Here is a 21,870-nt window from a genome sequence, read left to right on the forward strand (position 1 = left end):
TGAGCCGAAAAAAGCTTGCACCTGTCCCCACAGTGTTTCCTTGTGACTCTCCAGCTATTTCACCTGCAAGTCTTCCTTAAGCATTGCCGTCTGAATGACTTCTATTTCCCAGCAGTATCCTGTACCACACATTGCCTCCTGCTCCGTCAATTTCAAGAACATCTTGCCAGGTGGGTATCCTCGAAAGAATGCTTTTTTACATCACTTTGCTCACGCACCCTCACCACTAGAAAAACAGGCCTTCTTTCCCCTTTATCACTTGGTGATTTTATTTTCCTTATCTCACTGTTACTTACTCAGGATGAGTTAGAAGCCGTAATGGAAGGCCTTTCGTTGATTTAACAGAGAAAGAAATATTTCTTCTTTCTTTAATGGCTCAATACAGTCCTCTTTGGGGATCTTGTATTAAAAATCAGTGAGTCTTTTGGCCCTTTGAGGCACCAATCCTCCCAGAGCAAGAGAGGGTCCATACAGAAAGGACGGGCCTGATTAACTTGGGCCACTGTGCACACCCTGTATGACAACTTTTCTAATTATTTTTTTGTTTTGTTTTGTTTTGAACTATGTTGTCTGTGGCTTTGGGTCAAGCAAGCAATATGAGATCATCCCTCTGGATTCAAACACCTAGTCAATTCAGCCAGAGAAAGTCTTTGGAGGGAAGCAATTAGTTCAACTAACTGCTTGGCTGCTCTGGTAAAACTGGCCAGTTGCCTGACCTTCTTCAGAAGCTGGGAAGACATTTCCTTCCCCCCATGACCCTGGCACAGCCTGCTTCTCCTTCTCCAGATCAAAGGGGAGCAGCAGACTCCCGGTGTTCCAGGAACCACATTTTGCTGCAATAACAGATACAAGGAAAACTATATGTAATACACTAGAGGCCCAGTGCACGAAATTCATGCATGGGTAAGGCTGGCAATCAGGGCCCATCTGTGGGGCAACTGGTGGGTGATCTGAGAGTCCCCATGGGGCAACTGGTGGGCGATCTGGAAGTCCCCGCTGGCACTTGCCTTGGCTGGCCTGGGGCCTGCAGGCTAGGGGCAGCTCCTGTGTTTAGCATCTGCCCCCTGGTGGTCAGTGCGCATCATAGTGACCTGTCATTCCACCAGTCATTCTGCCATTTGATTGACTTGCATATTAGACTTTTATTATATAGGATATATATGTGGACTTTGTTGAAATCATCTTTTCTGCCAAGGTTTAGTGAAAATCCATTTATTGAAAAAAATTTTTTAAATATATTTTTTTATTGATTTTTTACAGAGAGAAAGGGAGAGGGACAGAGAGGTAGAAACATTGATGAGAGAGAAACATCAATCAGCCACCTCCTGCACACCTCCTAATGGGGATGTGCCTGGAACCAAGGTACATGGAACCTTTCAGTCCGCAGGCCGACACTCTATCCACCGAGCCAAACCAGTTAGGGCCATTTGTTGAAATTTGAGGGTAACTTTTGCTTTTTTTTTTAAATTAAATCTTTATTGTTCAGATTATTACATTTGTTCCTCCTTTTTCCCCCCATAACTCCCCTCCTCCCAGTTCCCGCCCCGCCCTCCGCCCTCACTCCCCACCCACTGTCCTCATCCATAGATGCATAATTTTTGTTCAGTCTCTTCCCACATCTCCCACACCCCTTTCCCCCCCAGGAATAGTCAGTCCATTCCCTTTCTATGTCCCTGATTCTATTATGATTACCAGATTATTTATTCACTTGATTCTTAGATTCACTTGTTGATAGTTACCTACAAGGGAGTACTCATAGGACTTTCAGCTGATTTCTAAACAGAAATTTTGCAGGCCAGAAGGGAGTGGCAAGAAATATTCAAAGTGATGAATACCAAGAACCTACAACCAAGATTACTTTATCCAGCAAAGCTATCATTCAGAATTGAAGGTCAGATAAAGAGCTTCACAGATAAGGAAAAGCTAAAGGAGTTCATCACCAAAAACCAGTATTATATGAAATGCTGAAAGGTATCCTTTAAGAAGAGGAAGAAGAAGAAAAAGGTAAAGATACAAATTATAAACAACAAACATGCATCTATCAACTTTTGCATTTTAATAAAGCACATATTGAAGTTGGTCTCCTAACTGTATATAGAAAATTTTAGGAAGTACATTTCAGCTGTCAGTAAGCCATTAACTTGTTCTGAAAGTTTGCTGTCTTATTGTCAGTGGTTTCCAAACTGCAGATTCCTCGAGTTCTGAGGAGACTTTCAGAGGAGAGAAAATGATGCAACTGAGGCTACATTTAGATTTGCATACCTCTTTACTTTTTATAAAACACTTTCATCACCTCAGTTGATTATTAAAATAATCTTGTGCTGAAGGCAAGTGTTACTATCCCATTTTTTTTGAGTGAAGAAATACAGATTTAGAGATGTTAAGCATTCCCACCCTTAAAGCTACGGTAATCCGGGATAGATCCAGGCCTGTCGTGCAAGTCCTGTTTCCTTGTCTCTAAAAACAACACTCCTTTCGCTATGGTACACTGTTCCCATGCAAAGGCAACGTCGTGAAATCAGAAGTCACATAAAAACACTTTCTATTGCCCTGACTGGTTTGGCTCAGTGGATAGAGTGCCGGCCTGCGGACTGAAGGGTTCCAGGTTCGATTCCAGTTAAGGGCATGTACCTTGGTTGCAGGCACATCCCCAGTAGGGGACATGTAGGAGGCAGCTGATTGATGTTTCTCTCTCATCAATGTTTCTGACTCTCTATCCCTTTCCTTTCCTCTCTGTAAAAAATCAATATTTTTAAAAAAACACTTTCTATTTCTGAGCCACTTACTGCAGTGTATGTGTGTGCCTGCGTGAATGTATTCAAAGACTCTGTGAAACATTTAAAATAATATATTCAAAATAATTTAAAGCATATACATATTGAAATATAGAAATTAATTAAATCTACCTAATATATTTTTTTCAGACATCCTAAAAACTGGTAAATGCTTACATGATTAGATTAGCAGATATCAGATGCATTTAAAAAATGCAGATTAAACAAAATTCAAATAAAGTGTCCAAGGTCATGGAGCTGGCATATGGTGGAGCTTGAATTCATCCAGGCTTGACATTGCCTTCAGTGATGCACATCTTCAGGTGTTCTGTGCAAGTACGGGAGAGCAGCACAGATTTTCAGAGTAGGATTGAGGCTATCTAAAAACAGGGTGAATATGAGTGTGTGTGTGTGCGCACGCGCGTGCTCTCTCGCCAGAGAGTCTGTTCTGTGACAGTCCCTTTGGGTGAGACTCTCTTATCAGGAACTCCTTCTGGCTCTTTGGTAAGTAAACTCCTGTATGAGATCCAAGGCTGCACCTGCCTTACACTAACCCCCCAGCAGAGCAAACTGGGCTTTAGCAAAGCCTCAGGGCCTGTGCTCAGAAGGACAGCAGGGAGAGAGAAGGTTTCTGAAAGGAGATGGTCAACCAGTGGAAGAGGGAGAGGTGGTAGCTTGGAAGGAAAACATTTGAAAAATAATAGGAAAAAGTAGGTCAGGACCTGACAGAGTCAGAACCTGTCAGTAGTCCTTCTTTTCTTTTGTGTCCCTCTACAAAGCCTGGTGGCCTCAGGCCATCCCCCGGTCAGCCAGCCCCCTCCAGCAAAGGGCAGCCCCGTTTCTCACTGAGGTAAGAGCATACCATGTTCATACCCATGGAGCCCGAGCGTGTCCAACAGCTGCATTTTTAGACTTTAATGTCCTAGCTTGCTTAGTTCTCTGTAATTTGCAATTCCATGAATGTAATTCTAGCCTAAAGGCCAGCAAACTGCCACCAGCACCTGCTTTTGTACTGCAACCAAGAGAAGAATGACTTACATTTTTAAATATAATAAACAAAACAAGGTTTCCTGAAATTCAAATTTCAATGTCCATAGTTGGCATGTTATTGGAACACAACTGAGCCCGTTCATTTATAATTTTCTACTCCTGCTTTTTTGCCATAATGGCAGAGTCAAGTAGGTGAGACAGAGACAGGTAAGACAGAACAACCTAAAATATTTACCGTTTGGCTCATTACAAAGTGTTCTGGCTTCTGCTCTAGATTTACTGTTTTCTATGAATCTTTCACTTCGTAAGTCTCCTACCTGGCTGACCTTTTGGGACCTCTAATTGCTGCCTCCTCTCTCAGACTTCTTTGAGATCCCTCTGTCTTGGCACCTCATCTTGTATCCACTACCACTGATAACCCAACCTGCATCACAGCACAACACTATTAAAAATAGATCAGTAAGTTTTATTCAAGTAGCATTTGATTTGATGAGTGGGGGGGGAATTATTTGCTGCATCCTGGCTCCTCTTGGCTTAATTAACACATTAGCTGTTAATGGAGACACGCTAGGTACCATTACATGATATGGAGCTTGTATGCACGGTTGTTACAATTGAAACGGAATTTTTGGACTGGAACACGGGGTGTTTCTCTGGACTGAAACCCAGATTCTTTGTCCACCGGAGTCGAAGAATGAATCCATGGACAGAAGATGGTGTAACTAAGGTAGAAATTTATTAAAGAACAAGTACAGACTCCCATATGGGGAGGGGAAAAGTGTCCCATAGAATGGACTCCCATGTAAGGCGGGGGAAAGGACCCTACTGAGTTCCTTTTCTCTATGGATTATAAAGCCTGCAGATCCTGGTGCCTTGATATCCCCTCTGATTGGTCACCATGCCCTTAGAATGGTTATCATAGTAACTCCTGGGCTCAAAGGTGCAACCTCACATGGGACATGTGAAGTTCTCCCCCACCTCCTTCCTTATTGTTTTCCTAATCCCTTTGGGCTTTCTTCTTCTCCTTCTGGATGAAGGGCTTCCTTCTCTTTATTTTGTAAATATAGACCTTTTGCTGCTCCCAGCTCCCTTATTCTATGGAAATGTACCTGTTGCAGCTTTTCAGCTTCCCTATTCTATGGAAATAAACCTTCTGCTGCTCTGCAGCCCTGTGTTTCTTCCATGGACCCTTATTTTCTAAAATTTCCTAAAACCTGTCTTTTTCACCCCTCAAAATTCCTGTTTCACAATTGTCTCCACAACCCTCAGGGAGATGGAGCATTCCTTCCAAGCGTAGTCCAGCAGCAAAGCAGCCAGTTGTGAGAGCTGAAATAGAAGGAAAAGAGAAAACCTTCCCAATCTGTATTCTTGATGCTAAGAAAAGATTGATTTTTTTTTATGGAGAACCCAATGATAAAATAATAATTATTTTTAAGACTTACTATGATCTAGCTAATATGTTTACAACTTTATTGTCATCATCACACTTAATCATTGAAATTTCTCCATGAAGTAGGCATTGTGTTCATTTTACAGGTATAAAACCAGCGAAAGGTAGGGCCACACAGGTACCACATGGCAAACATTTGACTAGGACTCATGTCTCCCTGACCTCACAACCTGTGGCAGTGACAAGTACACTGCATGGCTTCCTCAACCCCATTCAAGGATCTGGCTATGGGAAGTGGAAATGTGTTCTAGAAATCCTAAGAAAAATCACAGGACTACGTGTGCATGGGTTACAGGGGATGGTGAGGATAAAAGAGGAGTAATGGATAGAGTGGAGCTTCTGTTCTAGATTCTGCAAAAGGAAAATTTGACTGATATTATTCACTGCACAGTAAAATTCAGTACAAAATTAGCCCACCTGGCATCTTATTAAAAGGCAGATATCCCTCGAGTGTCTGAAAGAACTTATGCCCATCAGATGCTCTGCTAAGGTGCTGAGGTTCCCTGTATGCACTCACATTCTGTAGGAGAGTCCAAGGGGAAGGCATGCCAGGATCTCAGTGCCCCTTTAGTCCAGCCCATTCCTTTAAAATAAGTGGAGATGGAGGCACAAAACGAGACACTGACTGGCCATGTGGCATACGACTGTTCGACTGCTTGTGGTAGGTGCCAGACTAAGTGGCAATTTCCATTACATTATGAACCATGACACAATGGCAGGAGCATGCACTTTAGATGCAGACAGACCAGGATGAGCAACCTCTAGGGGGCTGGCCTGACACCTGCAGTCTGCAGATCTCCTGTTGACACCCTCTGCATCTCTAGGAGTGCAGAGAGCTTGCCCCTTCTAATTGACACCTTAACTCAAGTTAATTCACCATATTCCACTGAAGGTAATTACCACTGGCACAGTGCTTTATATTCTACAAAGCACCTACCACAATGGTTATTGTTCACATCTAACAGAGAAGGAAGTCTGAATGAAAAGAAATGAAGGGATTGGATCGAGGTCACCCAATAGGGCAGAGCCCTTTCTCCCACCTAGAAATGACTCCCAGTAAAGAAAAGAAGCATCACATGAGTTCTCATGGTTCGCCCAGCGGTGCGTGCGCTTTTCTTCCTTGGTGCTTTCACATACCATGACTAACATTTTCCTGCCACAATGGCAGAGCTGAAGAGGTGTGACAGAGACACATGATATTCAGCAACCTGAAATATTTATCATCCAGCATATTACAGACAAAGCCTTTCATGAGCCTAACACCTGTTCATGAGTCAGCGTCATTTCCAATTCCTGCTGAACAAACCTCCCAATTTCCCAAGTCAGCAGCGTGAAGTGAATTCTGTTGTACTTTCATTAGAAAAGTTTGAGTTCTTAAGAACAAAAACTTCATACTGCATTTATTCATTCAACAAACATGAGTGCACTCCTAAAATGTTTGAGAAGTTTTACCTGATTTTCATAAATCCTTGCAAGAACCCTCTGACATGAGCATCATTATCTCCATGTTGCACATAAGTAAACTGAGGCTCTTCAATGGCTAAGTAACTAATCGAATGTCATAGTACTTGGCAAAGTCAGAACTCAAATGGCTGTGCTGCTCCTTCCTCTTAGGATGTTTTATCAAATCATTATGACAATGCAACAAAATTATTGGTCAAGTAGAATGATTCCCATTTGACCAATGAGAAAACTAAAATACAGAGAGACAAAAGCACTTGCTCAAACCACATAGTTAGTAAACTGTGTGCTAGGGTGAGGGACTGAGGCATGGAAGGGTTACAGAATGTTACAGAATGTGCTGGGAGGGGGGACTGATGTATGGAGGATTGTGTCAGGGTTAGGAAGCATCGAAGACTTATACTAATGTTAACTATAGCCCCCTGCATTTTTAGGTCGATAGCTAACATGATTCAAGCCAGGACTCAGGACCTTAAGATCCTTGCTCTTCGTGTCCAGTACCAAAATCTCGCTATGGACGAGGAGAGTGAGAGTGAATCAAAGGTTTGATTCCCCCCGTAAGAGGAGTGGGGAATGAGATAGAAATCGCAGGGTGGGGGGCTCAGCCAGGGTGGAAAAGTACTGAACATAGCTTGTAACTTGAATCAGACATAGGGGAAGACCAGACTTGAAAAACAAGTCAAGATAAGGGTGACATCTGGGGAATGAAGGAAGTTGAGCAAAGCCTGTCAGGGAGAAGAATAGCTTTAGCAAAACAGCAGGAATTCTGCCAGAGTGGCATCTGGGGAAAGAAGGAAGCTGGGCAAAGCCTGAAAAACAGCAGGAATTGCACCTGGCCCTCGCCCGGAGGGGTGGGGGGGTGGGGGAGGCTGTTAGTTCAGTAGCCAAACAATAGGAATAGGACAGATCCGCCAAGGTCGGGAGGGGTGATAAAAGGAGGGACTGCCCCTCCGCCCTTCGCCCAGCGACTGCCTGCTGCTGTGTCAGCTAAGGCAGGGGCCCAGATTCGAATCTGTAATCAATAAATGTTTGCTTGCTCTAACGAATTATGAGTCGGTGGTCTGTCTCTGGGGAACTCGCTCCGTAACATGCCTCAGTTTATCTTTTAAGAGGGAATACAAACAAACTTCATTTAACATTTCATGAAGCACACAGTCTTAGTCCCAAGGGTCAGAGAAATGCAAGTGTGGCAGGAGTCTGGAAGTTTTCCTTCTATCCTTTGATAAAGAATAAGGAACAAAGAAGAGAAAATAGAAAATGAATAAGGGATATGGAAGTAAATACAGAGTTCTGGTCAGTGGCATCATTTGGAGGGACCTGAAAGTTATCCAGCTATAGGTTTGCTGACCTGGCACCCCAGGCAGGAGCGGCTCCATCTTGGGCCTAGAAATTTATTTCATCGTTAATTTGAATAACAAATGGTATTTTTATACCTTCCTGTGCAGCCCATAGTTCTCCGATTTCCTACATCTGAATATTTAGTTTCAACTTTATGTAATCCACCGTTGACCACAGTAACTATCACTGTTCCCAGCCAAGTAAATAAATAAAAAAGAATTGCTTGCATAATTTTCTTTGCTTCTACTTTAAATGTATATGGCTTACAGCCATTTTAAGATGAAAGTGGAATGCTACACAAATGGAAAACATTTACCCTCTCTGTGAAAAGACAAGGAATCATTCCCCAGTATCTGTGTTCTCAGGCTGTATGTAAATAACTCACAATACTTCCCATTATAACCTATTTCTTTTTCTCTCACAGTCACTTTGCTCTAGCAAATGTTGCCACACCTTTTGGTACTATTCTCACTGCATCAATCCATAATTTGATTTTACTTAAAAAAATAAAAAAAAATCATCTTAACTTTAAATCACAAATAAAAATGGCACTGCATTCCCAAAACAGTTTTGTTGGGGAGTGTATTTAATTAATTAATGATATATATGAGCATCTCAATTTATCCACATAATCAATGTGCATTACATCAATTCATTAAATTAAATTTACATTCTAGTGGGCATTTACTGTTATTTTTTTATAATACTATTTTATGTGAGTGTAACAGCAATTGCCTCCCCATAACATCATTAGAATTGAAAGAAATCTTTTAAAAATGTGAGATACATTTTTACTGCCATCATTTGTTCCTACAGATCTGATAATGGAGTACTGATAAAGTAAATTCACAAACAAAAACGTTGGTTCTTGAAGTATAGGAATGTCTTTAGTGACTCTTGTATGGGTACATCTGAGTTAATTTTTGAAAACAAATGATGGATTGGTTCTGAGTCATCCACACTCAGCCTTGAATCCATTGTGTATGGCTGTCCACACTCAGTCTTTAAACCACTGAGTATGATAGTCCACACTCAGTCTTTTAAACCAATATGAATGGCTGGAGCTATAAAACTGCCTATGAAAATCTAGCTTACTGAAAAGCACCTACCACTGCTTGGGAAAAGTAGCATGCTTTGAAGCAACTCCCTCAATCACTTCACCAAAAATGTTTGACATTATATCTTAACACCCTTATTTTAGATCAGTATGCAACTTCTATGTACCAAGAACAACGCCATGAGCCAGGGAAATGGAAAGCACAGCCCTAACTTCAATAAACTCTCAGTCAATTAACAGACGATTTAATGTGTATGTAATAGTTGCCATGATGAGAGCTCAGTGGAGGGACATCGGATTAAAAAGATGACCTGCTGAGGATGTGGCCTGAGGTAGCCCTTAAAGAATAAGAAAAGTTAAGAAGGAACAAGTAAAGCACTAAATGCATATATATACAGGATGTTCCAAAAAATGAATACATACTTTAACAGCTGATAGCTCAATTTTGAAAATGAAACATATTTGAATAAACACTGCCTTTATAATTATTCAAAGTGTGTATATACATTTTGGGACACTCTATATATATGTTATATATTTTTGAAGGCAATGATTTATCTTATAAATTAGTTTATTTACATTATTAGCCCAATATAAGTTCAATAATTATTAGAATTATTAACTAATTACTGCTTCAACACAGGAAGAGTTGCATTAATTAAAGGATAAATCAACACAGATACTAACAGAAACTAAGGAAAGCAAGAAACACAGTCAATTCTTGCCATTTGAGAAAGTTATGTTCTATGAAGTTGTTGTGAGCGCTGGCTGAATGAGCAATACTGGTCTGCTGCTCCTAGGGGCAGAAGTGTTAAGTGGTTTGCCTGAGGCCACTTCACTAACAGGCACTAGAATTAGGGTTCAAACCTAAACAACTGGCCCCAGCAGGACTTTTTGCCCTTCACTGCCTCCTATTTGCCTCTCTCATTTAGTCATCTCTGTACAAGTGAAATAAGAAAACAGAGCATCTCCTGTGCCACTTCAGCTGGGAACGTGTGAATGAGGTAACTCAAAGTCTTATCCACTTTGCACATCTGAAAATTACCGTGAAAACCTGCAAGTATTGATTTTGGGGTTAAAAATAAATGTTAGTGAGCAGGTGAAATCTTGAATAAGGAATAGACAAATATTGAGGATCAACTGCAATATCAAAGGTCAAGCTACACTGAAATAATGGGAAGTATCAGGAATAACCACAGAATAAATAATAATTTAAAAAACTTCAGAATGTCATATTAATCATAAAACAAATGGGAAATATATTGTGAAGAGTATTAAACACTGAACTGGAAAGTAAAGAAAGAAAACGAAAAGAATACTGAAACCTTACCTACAAACAATGACAGTGTCTGTTTCTGTAGAAATATTAGGCAAAGAATACTACTACTATCGGGCAGCAATGATACCAAGTGTGCCCACAATTTATTGGGGAGGAATTATGCAATGGGATACAATGCCTGCATTAATTAGGTTATTATGGGACACTGTCTCAAATAAAGCTCAAATACTAGCTGTTTAAGGGATACAAGCGTTTTGTTTGCTTTTTCTCATTAACATAACAGTTCAAGGCAGGTATTCTACTTGATGTAGTATACATTTCTTTTCTATGATAATTGAGAAACTTGGGCCCTTGAGACTTGTGGGACTACCATCCCTCAGGACCTTCTGTTTCTCTCTATCCCCCTGGCTGAAGAGAAAAAGAGGTTTCAGAGAGCACATCTACTTCCTAAAATCTTTGGCCAGGAATAATATGTGGTTTATGCTCACACTCCGCTAGTAAGAACCAGGTCATTAATTCAAGGGAATTGAAAAATGAATTTGCAAATCAGGGTGGCCACTGCCCAATATCAGTATGATAATATGAAAGAGGAAGTGTTCATTTTGAATTTAGCATTGACATTAAACTAGACATAAATATATTGTTTAACATAAGTCCATAGTTAAATCTCCTTAATAGCATTTTAATTTTTTCTTCTGGTCCAGAATTCTCACCCAGGATCGTTGATAGACTCATATTCCGTCAGTCACCTTTAATCTAGAAATGTTTAGTGTGACTCTGCCATTTTTTTCTTACAAAACAGGTCTTCAAGCTGCAAATTACCCAACCAAACAGGATCATTTTAAATGGAAAAATGAAAACAATTAAGACACATCAGTTTCCTAGAGAATTGAAAGTTTATCAAAGTAACTCCATTTAGTTTACTAGTTATTCTTATGCTGGTACCTGTGTTAGTGAACACAAGTGGCAATGAAGGAAACCTAGTTAATCTAGGAAAGACGTACATCTCAGATATAAATGACAAAAGATCACAAAGTTAACCAAAAATGAAGATGAAGGTAAAGTGGACATTTGTTTTTAAACAAGAGTAATTTTGATCTTTATCCTCCGAGTCAAGGACTGACTCCAAACACTTCAACAGGCAAAGGAGTTAGAGATGCTCCACCCCCAGAAATTAAGAGGTAACATTAACAAACAATAACATTAATGAACATAAAGTTAACCCATTCTTTGAACACCTGAAATTGCATCGTCTAACTGCAAATAGCATCATGGTTATATATGTGCATCTGTACAAACACAAAGCTTTTTTAAAATTACACATATTTTAAAGTTAGCATTTTTTCAATATTAAATTCTAGAAGACATTCAGAGAAAGATTTTTCCCACTTCATCGGAGGGATAATTTCTACATCAATATTGACTAACTGCTGATTAGTGATTAAAACAACTAATAGAATATCAACACTCATTCAACTGTTGATTTTCGAAGGATAAAAAAAGATTCTGATAACTATCAGGCATCTTTCTTCGCAATATTTTCTGTGAATTAAAAAAAATCTAGATATTTGTTTGCTTCTTTACTCAGTAAATTATCACATACAATATCTGCATTCTCTGCCATCAAAATATATTGGACACACCTAAGAGCTCTTCAGTCTAAAAGCTTTCTCCACACTTCTTAGCAGGATCTAGTGCAGTGATGGAGAACCTTTTGAGCTCAGCGTGTCAACATTTTGAAAAACCCTAACTTAACTTTGGTGCCGTGTCACATATAGAAATTTTTTTGATATTTGCAACCATAGTAAAACAAAGACTTATATTTTTGATATTTATTTTATATATTTAAGTGCCATTTAACAAAGAAAAATCAACCAAAAAAATGAGTTCACGTGTCACCTCTGACACGCGTGTCATAGGTTCGCCATCACTGACTAGTGCAAAAGTCAGCAGCACAAACCACAAGATGTCTCTGTCTGCAGATCATGGCCTTTCGTTGGAAGATGCGAGGCAGGGGATGTGGGAAGCTTTTCACTAAGGATGAATGGCGAGAGTCTCAAGACAGAATGCATAATGCCACATGTGTCAGATTCCATGATTCCTTTAGTACACTCATTCCTGCCTGTGTGCTTGTGAGATACACAGCCCCTGGGTATGGAGCCTGGGTTTGAATGTTTTGTTTCTTGGTTATACTTCCTTTCAATCCCTTACCATTAACCATTACTATAAAGTCACTCAATCATAGTGAAAAATAAAATTACATATTGTCTATAATAAGGTCAAGATTCTAAAGTCATTTCCCTCTTAATAAAATTTGTTTGTAACTCTTAGAGAATACGTTATAAACCAGCCAGCCAGTTACCTTGTGTGCCATGTGGTTAAACAGGAGAGCAAAAGCTTACTGCCATCAAATAAATATCCCTGGCTGGCACTACTTCAGTAATTTACCTAGCCTAAGGTCATTCTAAAGCAGTTTAAATGCATCATTAATCCACAGTCCTCTAAAATACTAAACTGCTTAAATAAATTACAATGGAGTAGGAGTAGGATGAGCCTGAAGAGAGGAAAAAACTGTCAAGATATGAGACATTTAAATGATGCCAAAAAAAGTCTCTAAGACTCATGAATAAATTATTGCTAAAAGGAAGGGCATAATAAAGAGCCTAAAGGACATGATATATCCAGCTTTATTTGGTCCAGAAAGATTAAGGAAATGAATCTTGGATTTCATCTTTTTGCTTGAGCATTTTCATTCATTTAGTATTAACCTTGTTAGTTCAGAATTTTTGTGTTCATTTTTATTACATCCTTTTTCTTATTCCAATCCTTGTTATTCTTTGATTGCTCTCCTTTTATTACTAGTGTTATGCAGTAAACAATTATGCCTGTGTGTGTGCATGTGTGTGTGACACATATGTGTGTGTTTTGAAAGTGGGAAGCATAAGCAGGGTTACCATGATCAAAGTTCACATACATGTAGAATTAAGAAAGAGACAGTAAATTGAAGATATAAATGTGTGAAATATAATTTTGGTCACCAAGGACTTTATTTTTACTTAAATAAACAGACACCCACAAAATATCTTATGATGTCTTGCCTTCCAGATAAATTCCTGACCCATCCATAAGGCAGTTAAAAAATCAGAAATTGTAAAATCATATGCAAATTGACAAACAAGCATAAAAAATGCATTAAGGCATGAACTCTGAGGAGGCAGATTTTAACAGGACTGGAAACATGCAGTACTGAACGAGTACTCGCTCATTCCCTAAATGATGATGTCAAGACTGCAGCCTTGCTCCTTTGTTACATGTGCCACCCACATGCCCAAGTCTGTGAGCCTTCCTCTGAACTATGTTGTCTGAGTTAATACATAATTTTTTTCTTTTATTTCTTATGTTTGAGTCACTTAAATTGGTAGGTCGTGGCCTGGGCTTCTACAGACCAGAAAACTCAATATAGAGCAGGGAACCTGTGCCTGAGAAAAAAGAGGCTGGCTTTGGGTGGCAGAGGGTGGACCCTGGAGTATTGATGCAGCTCCGCCTGGCACAGCAGTGCAGAGAGTTGACTGGTGGTTGCCAGGAGTTAGGGGAAGAGGAGAAAAGAGTTGTCATTCAATAGGTATCAAAGTTCAGTTTTGCAAGATGATATGTTGTACAACAATATCAATAATATTGTGCCGGTAGTTAACAATATTCTATTATGCAGTTAAAAGTTTAAGATAGATCTCACAATAATGATAATAATAACAATAATAATAAAGCAACAGTGCCTGTGCTGTCTTTACTCCTGTTACTAATAACATATTCCTTACTACTGACCACCAAACTCTGGGGTTCTCTATAAAGAACTAGGGATCGCCCTAACCAGTTTGGCTCAATGGATAGAGTGTTGGTCTGTGGACCAAAGGGTCCCGGGTTCAATTCCAGTCAAGGGAATGTGCCTTGGTTGCAGGTTCCTCCTCAGGCCCAAAGCCTGGCTGGGGCTCGTGCCGGAGGCAACCAATCGATCTGTTTCTCTCACATCGATGTTTCTCTCTGTCTTTCCCTCTCTCTTCCACTGTCACTAAAAATCAATGGAAAAAATACCCTCGGGAGAGGATTAAAAGAAAAAGAAGAAGAAAGAATTAGGGATCCAGGATATGTGACCATTCTATGTTCATTTCATGTTTATCCTTTATATTGACAATCTTCCAACCTGGACCACCACTTTGTTGCCTAAGCTAACTTCTTTATACCTTATGAAGTAGGGAAAATGTACACAAAAGAAACCCACATCTATTATACATAAGAGCATATATTCATGTGATTTTGCCACAAGGTATAACAGTGGGATATATTTCACTCAATAGCCGTGTGTTCAATATATATGATGTGCATGACACAGGGGAAAGAGGGAAAATAATAATATATTTATTGTTAAATGCCTTTGTAGCTTCTTAGCAGAAAAATATATATTGAAATAAAGATAAGAACAATGGATTTTCACAATAAAAACAAAGAAATGCTAAAAGAGTAAAAAGATAAACTATACAAAAAACTTTTAATAAGAAAGTTATATCAAATTAGCCTGGCATCTATCTTGGAATTTAAAAGGAAGAAAAATGCTTTTCTGAGAGCAATTTCTCAGGTATGATTTATGGGAGAGTTGAGTAAACTTTCCTAAATGGAAAATGCAATACATAATTAATAATATCCTCATGGACATTTTTGCTTCATATTACTTTGAAACAATCCTAAACTTTGGGATAGTTGCAAGTACTTTACAATTATTTTCCTCTGCACCATTTGATAAGTTTTGGACATGATATCCCATGACCCTGAATATTGACATTCTCCTACATTATCAATATACACCCATCAAAATCAGGACCTAATACTGATTCATATCAATCATTGAAAGCACAAGTCCAATCGAATTTCACCAACTGCCACCCACAATACCCTTTATAGATAACCTAATCTTAAAAAAAAAAATGCATTGCTTATTTATCTCTTTTGGTCTGAATTAAGTTCTAGACCTTTCTTTTTAGTTTAATTTATTGGGGTGACATCAGTTAATAAACTGATACAGCTATGCAATTCTATAATACATCATCTGTATATTGTATTGAGTGTTCGCCACCCAAGTCAACTCCCCTTCCATCACCATTCATTTCCCCTTTACCTTCTTCTACCTCCTCCAACCCTGGCAATCACCATACTGCTGCCCTAGACTTTTCTTGATTTTTATCATGTTGACTCTTCTAAAGATTTTAGGCCAGTCATTTTATGTCACTTTGGGTTTCTCCGCTGGTTCATGATTCAGTTCAGGTTATGCATCTCTGGCAGAACTACCACAGAAGTAACTGTATTCTTCTAATGGCATCCTATCAGCTGGTCCACAATTTGAATTTTCTCCATTTCTGGTGGCAATTGTAATTGCTTACTAATTGTGGTGTCTGCCAATTTTCTCCACTGTAATATTCCTCTTTTTTTCCCTTTGTAATTATGAAGGCTTTACATTCACATGATCACATCTAAATTCATTTTACGTTTGTATTACAAAACATGCGGTCACACTGATATCTTCAGTTCCAACCAAACATCTCAGGATTCACTCTAGTTGTTTCCCCTTTACATATAAACTTCATCAAGTTATCTCCCCCTTTTCTTAATAAAAATATAAGTTTAATTCTCTTTTATATAAACAATCTTCCATCATAGCCCCTATCCAACAATACTCCATGGTCCACCACCTCTCCCAGGTCCTAACAAGTCAAGCCAGGTGGTACCAAGAATGGACGTCCCATCATTTGCGTGGGCTCTGAAATCCTGTTCGTGGCGGAACTAGGAAGGCACCAATTCCACTCTGCTTGGACTACAACAGCCTGTACGAGGCCATATTCCATACCTGGAAGAACACCCTCCTTCATGCTGCTTAGGATCTGACACCCTATGCCTAGCTTCTACCTCCTCTTGTAGGAGTGGGCACCCTTCTCACTCTGGAAGGGTTCTACCACGCTACTGTGCACAGTGCTGCTTTTCTCTACCTCAAGATAATGCCTACTTTACCAGGCCCTGTCAATGCCTCTAGGTCTAAAGTATTTGGAAATGGAAAGTGGAAAGGAAGGAAATGGAAAGAGGAAGGTAAAAAGGAATCCTTTATTAGGATTTTAAAGAAATAAATGATGAACATATCCTAATTTTGTTCTTTTTAACTATCATTTAACCTCAGTAAATTCTAAGGGTATAATACTATATATTAAATAATCAGAGTTCCAGAGTGCTATGATTTAATTGTGTCCCTTCCTCGTTGTATAATCAAGAATTTAATTGGCTTTTGTTTCCTGTTCCTGGGATGCAGCCTCAAAACTTTCCCAAGTGACAGGAGTATGTTTGTTACTCATGGTGAGCCCTGATAGATTGGGTGACTTTTCTCAGTCGACAAAACTCTGCACATTTATTAGGCCAATAGGATAATATGCCCTGACTCTATGAGAAGATAACAGAAGCTTCATTTTGGGGGATCCTCCCATTTCACATATGTGTCTCTCCTCTTGGCTAGTTCTAATTTGCATACATTTGCTCTAATAAAACTGTAATCAAAGGTATAACTCTTCCCCGAGTTCTGTGAGACATTCTAATAAATTACTGAACCTTGGGGGGTCGCAGGAACCCCTGAATTTCTAGGTAGCTGGTTAGAATTGAGGTGGCCTCCAGACCCCTGATCTTGAAGCTGCAGGTGCCTGAAGCGAGCACAGTTTTGTGGCAGACTGTATCCTTAATTTGTAAGTTTTGCCTATTTCTGGGTAGCTGGTGTGAGAAGTCATTTCACAGATAATTTGAATAAATTTATATAATTCATAAATGTATATGGTTTTGCTCCTACCCTCAGAATATGCTTATCTTACAAGGGCTATCTAAGTAGAACATTTGAAAACAGATTAACAAAGACATTTTAATAATAATATGTAAAAAAACAATAAGCATGTGTTTACATGCTTAAACACAGTAATTATGGGTGAAATGTAATAAAAGTAACAATAAATATTTATGTACATTAAAAAAACTGCTGCACTGATATATTCACATCTTATATAAATATATGTAGACTAGATTATAATAGATCATAAAATCCATGGGGAAGCACTAAATACATGTCTTTTTGTGCAAATTTCTTAACCTTGCCATATTTATATAGTAATTGCCTTTACAGATTAAAGATATATGGTGCAAATCTATGATTTCTTACAAACTCAATTGAAAGTAATGTTGGAATTAATATGGTTTGCAAGTGTCTTTTGGGACCAGAGCCCAGTACATGTTTAGAGAATGCATATATATAACATATTGAGTTGTCTTATGGATTTAGGGCATTAACTCTCAACCCTGAGTACAGCTTAGAATGACATTGGGAGCTAAATAATAAAATGCCACTGACAAGATCCTCTCCTAGATACTATAATTTGATTGATCTAAGTGAGGCCCTGGACATTGCTGTTATTTAAAAGGTTCCCTAGGTGATTGTGATGCACCTGCAGATTGAGATGCAGTGCTCTACAGAAGAATACTTTCTATCAAAATTGTCCACCTTAAGGCTCTGTGATTAGCGATTGTTTTATAGGCACCAGATTCATTCTTTAAGTATATAAATAATCTGGAGGAGTCAGAAAAGAGGCAGAAAAGTGATAAGAACTGGGAAGTCATACCTGTAAAAAGATATAAAGGTCCAGAATGATATAGACCTAATAAGAGAACAATAATCTATAATAATAAAAGCCTAATATGCTAATTAGACCAGATGACCTTCCGGACGAAGCCGGGGCTGCAGCTGTGGAATTGAGGCAGCCACCGCGGCTGCGAAGGCCTACTCATGCACAAATTTTGGGCATCGAGCCTCTAGTACAAAATGAAAGGATAATGAGTTAATAATCTGAAAATAGAAAATATGTATTTTGCAAATTCCATTAATATTAGAAAGCTTTTCCAGTGTAAGCAAGTGATTATGACACAATTATCCCAAGTTTTCACTTAATTCAACTTCTCTATGGGATATTAATAGCATCTTAAAATGGAATTTTTAAGTAATAAAAAACTAGACTAGTTACTTTTATTATAGGATAACAAAGTCCTGTCTATGTTCTAGCAGATGCACTACATCTACACTATCACTTATGCTGAGGTAAAATTGACCTGAATTTCAAATATTATAAGATATTTTGTATCCTATCTAATAAAAGAGAAACATGGTAATTAGCTGTACATCCGCTACCCTTCCCATTGGCTAACCAGGGTGATATGCAAATTAACTGCCAGCCAAGCTGGCGGCTGGCAGCCAGGCAGCTTGAAGCGAACATGAGGCTTGCTTGATTCAGTGACAGAGGAAAGCAACGTTCCCCGCCTGCTGCTGCCGGCCTCTGAGCTTGCAGTTTGAAACATTGTTACAAATATAGAAGCTAAACAAAACCCCAGAAACCTGCTTTCAGCCAGCTGGGATCTCAGAGCTGGAGTTGAAACAGTGTTTCGATTATAGAACCCAAACAAACCAGATACCTGCTCTCAGCAGTGGAGGCCTAAGAGCTGGAGCCAAGCCTCACAGCTAAAGCTGGCCCAGAATAAAAAAAGAAAAAAAAAAAAGAAAAGAAAAGAAAAGAAAAAAAGGAGCAGTTGGGAGCTTCAGTCACCCACCAGCCTGAAAACAGCCCTCAGCCCCTCACCCAGACTGGCCAGGCACCCCAGTGGGGACCCCCATCCTGAAGGGTGTGTGACCAGCTGCAAACAGCCATCATCCCCTCATCCAGGCTGGCCAGGCACTCCAGTGGGGACCTCGAACCTGATCCAGGACACCCTTCAGGGCAAACCAGCTGGCCCCCACCTGTGCACCAGGCCTCTATCCTATATAGTAAAAGGGTAATATGCCTCCCAGCACTGGGATCAGCGGAGCCGTGGGGCCTCCCGGCACCAGGGTCAGCGTGACAGGGGGCAGCATTGAAACCCCCTGATCGCCCCGCAGCTCTGTGTGTGACAGGGGAAGGCACCCCAACCCCCTGATCAGCCCTGGTCTGTGCCTGATAGGGGGGAGCTCCCCAACCCCCTGATCGCCCTGCGGCTCTGTGTGTGACAGGGTGCGGTGCCCCAGCCACCAGATCAGCCTTGCTCTGTGTGTGACAGGGTGCGGCGCCCCAAACTCCGCCCCCCCCCCCGCCCCCCCGCATGGGCCCTGCTCTGTGTGTGACGAGGTAGAGCCATAACCTCCCACTTGGCCCTGCCCTGAGTGTGAGAGTGGCGGCGCCCCAACCCCCTGATCGGCCCTGCTCTGTGGGTGATAGAGGGCGACGCCCAAACCGCCCCCATGGGCCCTGCTCTGTGCGTGACAGGGGGAGCTCCCCAACCCCCTAATGGGCCCTGCTCTGTGTGTGACAGGGTATCGAGCCCCAACCCCCCTGATGGGCCCTGCTCTGTGCCTGATAGGGGGCAGCGCCCCAACCCCCTGATTGGCCCTACTCTGTGTGTGACAGGGTACGGAGCCCCAACCCCCCTGATGGGCCCTGCTCTGTGCATGACAGGGGGCAGCGCCCCAACCCTCTGATTGGCCCTGCTCTCTGCGTGACAGGGGGTGGCGCCGCAACCTCCCCATTGACCCTGCCTTGAGTGTGACAGGGGGCAGTGCCCCAACCCCCCAGTCAGCCCTACCCTGAGCATATGAGGGTGGCATCGTTACCTTCCAATCCGCTCTGCTCTGTGCATGACAGGGGGCAGCGCCGCAACTCCCCAATCGGCCCTGCTCTGAGCCCGACCAGGGGCTGCACCTAGGGATTGGGCCTGCCCTCTGCCACCCGGGAGCAGGCCTAAGCCAGCAGGTCATTATCTCCCGAGGGGTCCCAGACTGCGAGAGGGCACAGGCCGGGCTGAGGGAAACCCCTCCCCGCCGAGTGCACAAATTTTTGTGCACCGGGCCTCCAGTTGCTATATAATTATACATGCACATATGTACAAATAAATCATAACACTATGGTTAAGTATTAAAAGATGTTCCATTACAACTTGAACAATACTGTAAGCAAACAGTAGAGTTGAGGAATAAATATAAAATTTCTTCTTAGCCCTTGCCAATGTGGCTCAGCAGTTGAGCATGGAACTATGAAGCAGTAACTGTTCAATTCCCAGTCAGGGCACATGCCTGGGTTACAGGCTCAATCCCCAGTAGGGGGGTTGTAGGAGACAGCCCATCAATGATTCTCTCTCATCATTGATGCTTCTCTCTCTTTCTTTCTTTCTCCCTCCCTCCCTCCTCTGAATTCAATAAAAAATATATTTTTAAAAATTCTCTTTAATATTGTATATAAACAAATGTTATATAAAATTTATAATACGAAAATGTACTTAAACAAACAAAAACTTTTGAAGTGAAAAATATGCAGAAATCACCACAGACATAGCTTGGAGCTATTGCAGGTTCAGTTCTAGATCACCCCAATGAAGGGAATATTCCAATAAAGCGATTCGTACAAGTTTTCTTTATTTCCCAGTGCGTGTAGTCTATTGAGTGTGCAATAACATTGAGTCTAAAAATGTACAAACTTTAATTTAAAAGTACTTTGTTTCTAAAAAACGTTAACCATCATTTGAGCCTTCAGCAAGTGGTAATCTTTTTGCTGATTGAGGCTCTTGCCTCAATTTGATGGCTGCTGACTGATCCAGGTGGTGGTTGCTAATGGCTGGGGTGGCCACGGCAATTTCTTAAAAATAAGACAACAGTTAAGTTTGTTGCCTAATTGCCTCTTACTTTCATGAACTGCCATCTCTATAGCATGCAATGCTGTTTGATACCATTTTACCCATAGAATTTCTTGTAAATTTAACCCTCTCAAGCCTTGCCCCTGCTTTATCAACCAAATTTATGAAATATTCTAAATCCTTAGCTCTCATTTCAACAATCGTCACAGCATCTTCACCAGGAATAGATTCTGCCTCAAGAAACCAGTCTTTGCTCATCCACAGGAAGCAGCGCCTCATCCGTTAAAGTTTGATTATGAGATGGCAGTTATTCAGTCAGCTCTTCAGGCTCCACTTCTAATCCTTGTCATTTTGGTATTTCCATCACATCTGCAGTTACTTCCTCCACGAAAATCTTGAACTCCTCAAAGTCATCCATGAGAGTTGGAATCAACCTCTTCCAAACTCCTGTTCATGTTGATATTTTTACCTCTTTCCATGAATCACAAATGTCCTTAATGGCGTATAGAATGGTGAATCCTTTCCAGAAAGTTTTCAATTTATTTTGCCTGGATCCATCAGAGGAATTACTACCTATGACAGCAATAACCTTACAAAATGTATTTCTCAAATGACTTAAAATCCAAATTATTCCTTGATCCATGGGCTGTGGAATGAATGTTGTGTTAGCAGGCACAAATCATGAATCTTATTGAGTGATTAGGTGCAATGTAAATGAGCAGTACTATTTTGAAAGAAATCGTTTCCTTCCTCCCTCCCTCCTTCCCTCCCTCCTTCCCTCCCTCCCTCCCTCCCTCCCTCC

The sequence above is a fragment of the Myotis daubentonii genome, chromosome 1 (assembly GCF_963259705.1).
Source record: "Myotis daubentonii chromosome 1, mMyoDau2.1, whole genome shotgun sequence".
NCBI lineage: Eukaryota > Metazoa > Chordata > Mammalia > Chiroptera > Vespertilionidae > Myotis > Myotis daubentonii.